This window comes from Myodes glareolus, chromosome 9, assembly GCF_982192425.1.
Source record: "Myodes glareolus chromosome 9, mMyoGla1.1, whole genome shotgun sequence".
Classification (NCBI taxonomy): domain Eukaryota; kingdom Metazoa; phylum Chordata; class Mammalia; order Rodentia; family Cricetidae; genus Myodes; species Myodes glareolus.
The window spans coordinates 21,339,484-21,346,350 of record NC_142034.1 but is presented as its reverse complement, the minus strand read 5'-3'; the positions used below and the strand labels follow the sequence as shown (position 1 = coordinate 21,346,350).

Sequence of the window (6,867 nt, the reverse complement as noted above, 5' to 3'; positions counted from 1 at the left end):
CTCATAAAGATCCGCCTGCTTCTGCCTCCCAAGTGTTGGTATGAAAGGCGTGTGCCACTACCACCCGGCTAAATAATTATTAATTAGGAAATGTTCAGCACTTCCAGATTTGGGTAAGTCTTATAAAACTATAAAGCTAAATCTATTTTATTTTATATTTATATAAATATATATTTATATATATGTATTTTATAAAACTATAAAGCTTATAAAACTATAAAGCTATCATTTGGGGAAACTGAGATGTGAATCACTAGTAAAACCAATCAGACCCTCCCACCCCTACAGAGACAGATGAACTCACACTCACTTTTGTGTTGGTACAGTAATAAATGGGTCGATGAACCAGAACAGAGGTGAAAAATAACTAAGGATACAAACACATTTAGTATGTGATAAAAGTGGTGTTTCAAAACAGTCATGTGGGGCCAGATACACTCACTTGTCTTTAATCCCAGCACTTGGGAAACAGAGGCAGGTAGATCTCTGTGAGTTCAAGGCCACCCTGGACTACTGAGTGAGTTCCAGGAAAGCTAAGGCTCTGAAAAAGGAAAACAAATAAACAAATCATTAGACCCTTGGAAAGAACCAAGTTATCCTAACTTTCAGAAATGCTTTTCCTTTATTTCAAAAGGGTGTGGTCCTCCTATCATTGGTTCTGGATAAGTGGAATTCCTTGATTTTCTCCTCCTAACTAGAGGTGTCTTCACGTGCCTTTTTCTTTTTGAGTCTTTCAGCGTAAGACCCTACTCCCTCTAGAGATGGAATCATACCCAAAGAATTCCAATTAGGCCTGGTGTGGCTGTTTAAAGTCTTTTATTTCTTCCTGCTTGGCTGCCATCAGAAAAGCAGAGAAAATTAGCCAGCTTCTAGAGAGGTAAGGGCTCAAGCAGTTGTACAGCCACACCACAGGGATTCAAAATTGCTTGTTGCTGTACACCCACCCTGGGGCCTGGAACAACTTCTCTGTGCCTTGTTTTGAAATCTCACTTGTTCAATAAGATATTATACAATAGTCTACAACCCACGGGGCACTGTAGGGATAAAATAAGTTGATACAGGTGAAAACCGGGAGCAGCAAGACCTGGCACATAGAAAATACCCAGTGTTCTGCTAGGGACAGTCCTTGATAGCTATTATATGCTATGAGAATCAATACTCCCTTTCTTGAAGACCTAATATGTGCACGCCACTATTCAACATCTGGGAGGACTCAGTAGTAAGCTGCTCTAATGGTTTTCCTTCTAGAGGGGGAAATTAGACAAACAGACATGTAAACAAGATCATTTTAGACAATGGTAGATGTAATGAGTTGGATTTTTTTTTCTGAGACAAGGTTTCTCTGTGGCTTTGGATCCTGTCCTGGAACTAGCTCTTATAGACCAGGCTGACCTCGAAGTCAGAGATCCATCTGCTTCTGCCTCCCTAGTGCTGAGATTAAAGGCGTGAGCCACCACCACCCAGCTGGTTGGATGCTTTCTGCCCAGAAGACAGTGAATGTGGTTTGAAAATCATATCTTTTCAGTGGATTGAGTTTTGGAGAATGCATCCGGTAGAGCCCTGTGGTGGTTCAATAAGAATGGCCCCCAGAGGTGGGCAGTGGTGGGCAACAGCCTGGTTCCTAAGCCATCATTGAGTCATGGGACCGTCTGGCTGCTAAGGAACCTAAAAGAGCACATAAACTACCATGCTCACTGGGCAGTGGTGGCACATGCCTTTAATCTCAGCACTCAGGAGGCAGAGGCAGGCAGATCTCTGTGAGTCTGAGGCCAGCCTGGTCTACAAGAGCTAGTTCCAGGACCGGTTCCAAAGTCATAGAGAAACCCTATCTCGAAAAACTAAAACAAAACAAAACAAAACCCTGTTTCCAGTTGTGTGACTCAACTCTACTACACATCTTTAATCCAAGAGCTTTCTGCTGAAATACTGTAAACAGGATTACAGAAAATCACCCATAGGTTGTGAGAGGCGGTGCAGGCAGCCTGTTGACAGGAAGTGAACATGAAGATTATTAAGAAAAAAAATAGAGAGTAAGAGGGAGTCAGAAGGACAGATGGAGAGATGCAGGAAGTAGGAGGAAGACACATTCAGTTTAAGATGGTGTTGGAGAAAGTTCTGGAACATCTGCTGAAGAAGAAAGTCAGCTGGGGCTTTCTCTGCCTCTCAGAACTAGCAAGCTTCCACTCCAGTACCTGGCTTTACTGGTAAACTAGAACAATTGAGATTTTGTTAAAAACAACATTTTCACCCCAACACATAGTATGACCGCACAGAGAAATCATACCAGCTGCAGGCAAACTGAGAAGCCGGCAGATTTGATTAAGACAACTGGAAAGTCCTCAAGAAGAGCGCTAAGTAATATTAAAAGGAAAAATCTTTCGCAGGTTAAGGATGGAAAATATCCTAATACAGGATGTTAGGACTCTGTATGGGGCCAATTTAGGTGGCATCGGAGAAATTCATCCACAGAATAATTAAAAGATTTAATGTCTGTCTGTTGTTAAAAACAGCACTGCAGTTGGGTGGAGATGATGCACACCTTTAATCCCAGCACTCAGGAGGTAAAGGCAGGTGGATCTCTGAGTTCAAGGCCAACTGATCTACAAGAGCTAGTTACACAGAGAACTCTCAGAAAAACAACAACAAAACACTGCCCTGGATGTAACAAAAGCCTCAGTAGCTTAAAAAAAATCAGGAGAGACCAGAAAATAAGTATTTTGGCAAACTGCTATAAATGATCAGAGATTAAAGCTAAACATACAAATAAATGGTGTTGGAATTGAAGGTTTAGTTGGCATAGGAGTAGATATAACAAGTTCACCCAAATCTTGGTATCCAGATTGGCCTCTTCAACAGGTAAATATTTAACTTCTAGGGATTGGAACTTTATCTCAGCTAAAACTGCTGTGGGATAATCCTTTTGTACACTGTAAAGATTTGTCACTCCTATTAGTTTAATAAAATGCTGATTGGCCAGTAGCCAGGCAGGAAGTAAAGGCGGGGCAACCACAGTAAGAGAATTCTGGGAAGAGAAAAGGCAGAGAGTTGGTCACCAGTCAGGCACAGAGGAAGCAAGATGATAATGCCTTAGTGAGAAAAAGTACCAAGGGCTGGAGAGATGGCTCAGCGGTTAAGAGCATTGCCTGCTCTTCCAAAGGTCCTGAGTTCAATTCCCAGCAACCACATGATGGCTCACAACCATCTGTAATGAGGCCTGGTGCCCTCTTCTGGCCTACAGAAAGAATACTGTATACATAATAAACAAATAAATAAATATTTAAAAGAGAGAGAGAGAGAGAGAGAGAGAGGAAAAAGTATCAAAGCATGTGACTAAACATAGACAGAAGTTAAAGTTGTAAAAACTGGTTAAAAATAAGCCTGAGCTAATAGGCCAACCAGTTTATAATTTATATCAACCTCTGTGTGTTGTGTTTCTTTGGGGATGAACGGTTGTGGGCCAGGGTGGAACAGAGAAACTTCCATCTACATAAAACAAAGTGTGAGATGGGTTGAGTTTATAGGACTAGAGGAACAAAAAGGAAAATTTGGCACGTGCCTTTAATCTCAGCACCTGGGAGGCCGAGGGAGATGGGTCTCAGTGAGTTCAAAGCCAACCTGGTCTGCAGAGCTAGTTCCAGGACAAAGCTCCAAAGCTACAGAGAAACCCTGTCTCAAAAAACCAAACAAACAGTCCTAGACTGCTCAGGTTGTTAAGTAAACAGGACATTCAGGTTGTTAAGTAAACAGGACACAACAGCTGTTGCTGCTGTCCCTTCAAGGTTCCCAACTGCCCCACCACGTTAGCTGACATGGGTGGAACCCTGGCCTTTGACATCAGAAAAATCATAGGTACTAGAACAGCTGGAACAGGAGCAGATAAATGCTCAACATATTGAAGAACTGACCAGTCCTTGGATTTCTTCTATTTTTGGTATTAAAAAGAAAACTAGAAAATGGAGACTGTTAGCAGATTAAGAGCCATAAACAAGATGATTCAGTCAATGGGTTCTTTACAGTCTGGAATTCCCTTGCTTTCTTTATTACCTATTATGGTAATTGATTTAAAAGACTGCCTTTTTACTATACCTTTACAAGAATAGGGTAAACTCAGAGATTCTTAGTCCTAAAACTGCCAAATACAACCAAGCTGGGCACCGTGGAAAGCTTGACAGAAATAGTTCCATTACTGTAAATAGTTAAAACCTTTCCTTCCTACTTAGATAAGAAGAGGGAGGTCAGTTGGCTAAACGGCCCCCACCGGGACTCCATCTAGCAGATGTCTGCACCGCTGTGCTATCCCCACAACCAGTATGGCTCCGTACAAGGGCGCCGCAAGCGAAGCGGGCTGCGCCGTGCACCTGACCAAGAAAAGGGAGAAACAGCATGAGCAAGTGGAGCAGACGAAGCAGAGAATTGCAGAGGAGAAGAAAATAAAATCCAGCACTGATAAGAAGTTTTCTGCACACTATAATGCTGTGGAAGCAGAGCCCCCGTCCAGTACTGTGGGTCTCGTGACCCTTAATGACATGAAGGCCAAATAGGAGGCACTGGTGAAGGAGCGAGAAAGGCAGCTGGCAAAAAAAGGAGCTACAGCTGAAGCTAGAGAAGCTGCGAGGAAAAGAGCCCAAGAAGGAGGCCAAGCAGTAGATCTCTAGCCTGACCTTCGCCTTGGAGGAAGAAGAGGAGGCATGAGGAGGAACTGGAGAGAGACGAGATCACCACAAAGAAAAGGAAATTGGGGAAGAACCCTTGTGGACACAAGCTTCTTGCCTTACCAGGACCAAGAGGAGGAGGAGAACAGGCTTCGAGAAGAGCTGCGTCAGGAGTGGGAAGCCAAGCAGGAGAAAAATCAAGAGCGAAGAGACTGAAATCACCCTTAGTTACTGGGATGGCTCTGGACACCGGCGCACAGTTAGGATGAAGAAGGGCAACACAACACAATGCAGCAGTTCCTGCCGAAAGCACTCGAGGTCCTGCGCGAAGACTTCAGTGAGCTCAGGTCGGCGGGGGTGTGTGGGGGGAGCAGCTCCTGTAGATCAAGGAGGACTTAATCATCCCCCACCATCACGGATTCCACGATTTCACCGTCACCAAAGCACGAGGAAAGAGTGGGCCGCTCCTCGACTTCGATGTTCATGATGACGTGTGACTGCTCAGTGATGTCACTGTGGAGAAGGATGAGTCCCACGCAGGCAAGGTGGTGATGAGGAGCTGCTATGGGAGGAACAAGCACATCTTTCCTGCCAGTCGCTGGGAGCCCTATGACCCAGAGAAGAAATGGGACAAGTACACCATCCGGTGATGGTTCAGAAGTGGCGTGACCTTGACTTTCCCCAGAGTGTCCCCGGCGTCTGTCTCCAGGACTCCAGATGCCTACATTCCCTGGGGTTGTGCCAGAACAGTCTGGGAGGATGTTAGTTGCCATTCCCTGGCCCTAATATTGTCATTACTGCTTTTCTCTTTTACAGTAAAGAAATACACATGTTGGAGCTGGGGGAAAAAAGATAAAAAGAGGGAAATGTTGCAGGATATTTGATTACACTGTGAACCCCGAGATTGTGTTATTTACTGGAAAAACCTGTTTCTAGTTGTGGTGTGGCTCAGCCGTAGCACACGCCTTTAACCCAAGAGTTGTCTGCTTGAGTATTGTAAATAGGATTAAATAAAATCAATCATAGGTAAAGAAGTAGACCAATGTTGACAGGAAAAGAACATAAGATTATTAAAAAAAAACCTATGGAGAGTAGGAGGGAGTCAGGAGGATGGATAGAAGGACACACGGGAAGTAGGAGAGAGGGACATTGAGTTTGGGGAGTCTTGTTTGAAATGGCTTAGGAGGAGGTGACTTCTGGGACTTCTGAGGAGGAGGGTCAGCTGGGTGCTTTCTTTACCTTTCTGAGCTAGCAGGCTTTCACCCCAGCATCTGTGTAGCTCCCTAGTGTAGCGCGAATAGTACAAATCCAGAGACAGATATTGGGGTTCAACCTGAAGATCAGAAAAGCCAAGCAGCTAACACACTAGGGAAATCTTACCTCTACCAAGGCTGGGTGACTGCAGACTGAGCCCTGAGCCCCTGTCTCCACCTGTCTCATATTCCCTTTTAACGCTTAGATTAAAGGCATGTGACTCCCTAGTACTGGGATGAAAGCTGTGAGCCACCATCACCTGGATCTGTTTCTGCATTGATGTTGTGTAGCCCACGGTGACCTTGAACTCTGTCCATCTACCTCTATCTCCCAAATCCTGAGTTTAAAGGTGTGTGACACCACTGCCTGACCTCTAGTGACTTAGTTTTACCCTCTTATCTTCAGGCAAGCTTTATTTATTAAAACATAAATAAAATATCACAATACCCTAGTCTTTATTGATAAAATTGAAAGGTTGAGATTTTGTTCAAAGCAACACTCCCACATCAATGACTAATTAAGAAAATCCCCTACAGGCATGCCTACAGCCCGATCTTACAGAGGCATTTTCTAAATTGATGTACCCTCTTCTCTGATTACTTTAGCTTGTGTCTAGTTGACGTAAAACTATCCGGCACAAATGTGCCGGTATGTGCTTCTAATACCAGCACTTGAGACCGGAGAATCAGATGTTCAAGGTCATCCTCAGCTACATACTAAGTTTGAGGCCACTGTGAGTTGTGTATGAGGCCCTGTCTGAAAACAATAGAAGCATAATTTTGGGTACTCGGTGGGGAATAGAAAAGTGGGAGGGTGACAAGAATGGAAATGTAGAGATCAAAGAGGAGCCAATTGTAATATCCCAGGAAAGAATGGCGTGGCTTAGAGTGCGAAGCACGGAAAAGGCATCATGCAGGGACACGAATCCTGACGGGACCCACGGACAGACTGAGTGCAGCAA

The 6,867-nt window shown here is 44.2% G+C and overlaps 1 pseudogene; it reads left to right on the top strand.

Moving 5' to 3' along the window:
- Positions 1–4,310: 4,310 nt before the first annotated feature.
- LOC125407830 (protein FAM50A pseudogene) lies at positions 4,311–5,744 on the top strand (annotated as a pseudogene).
- The last annotated feature ends 1,123 nt before the right edge of the window (positions 5,745–6,867 follow it).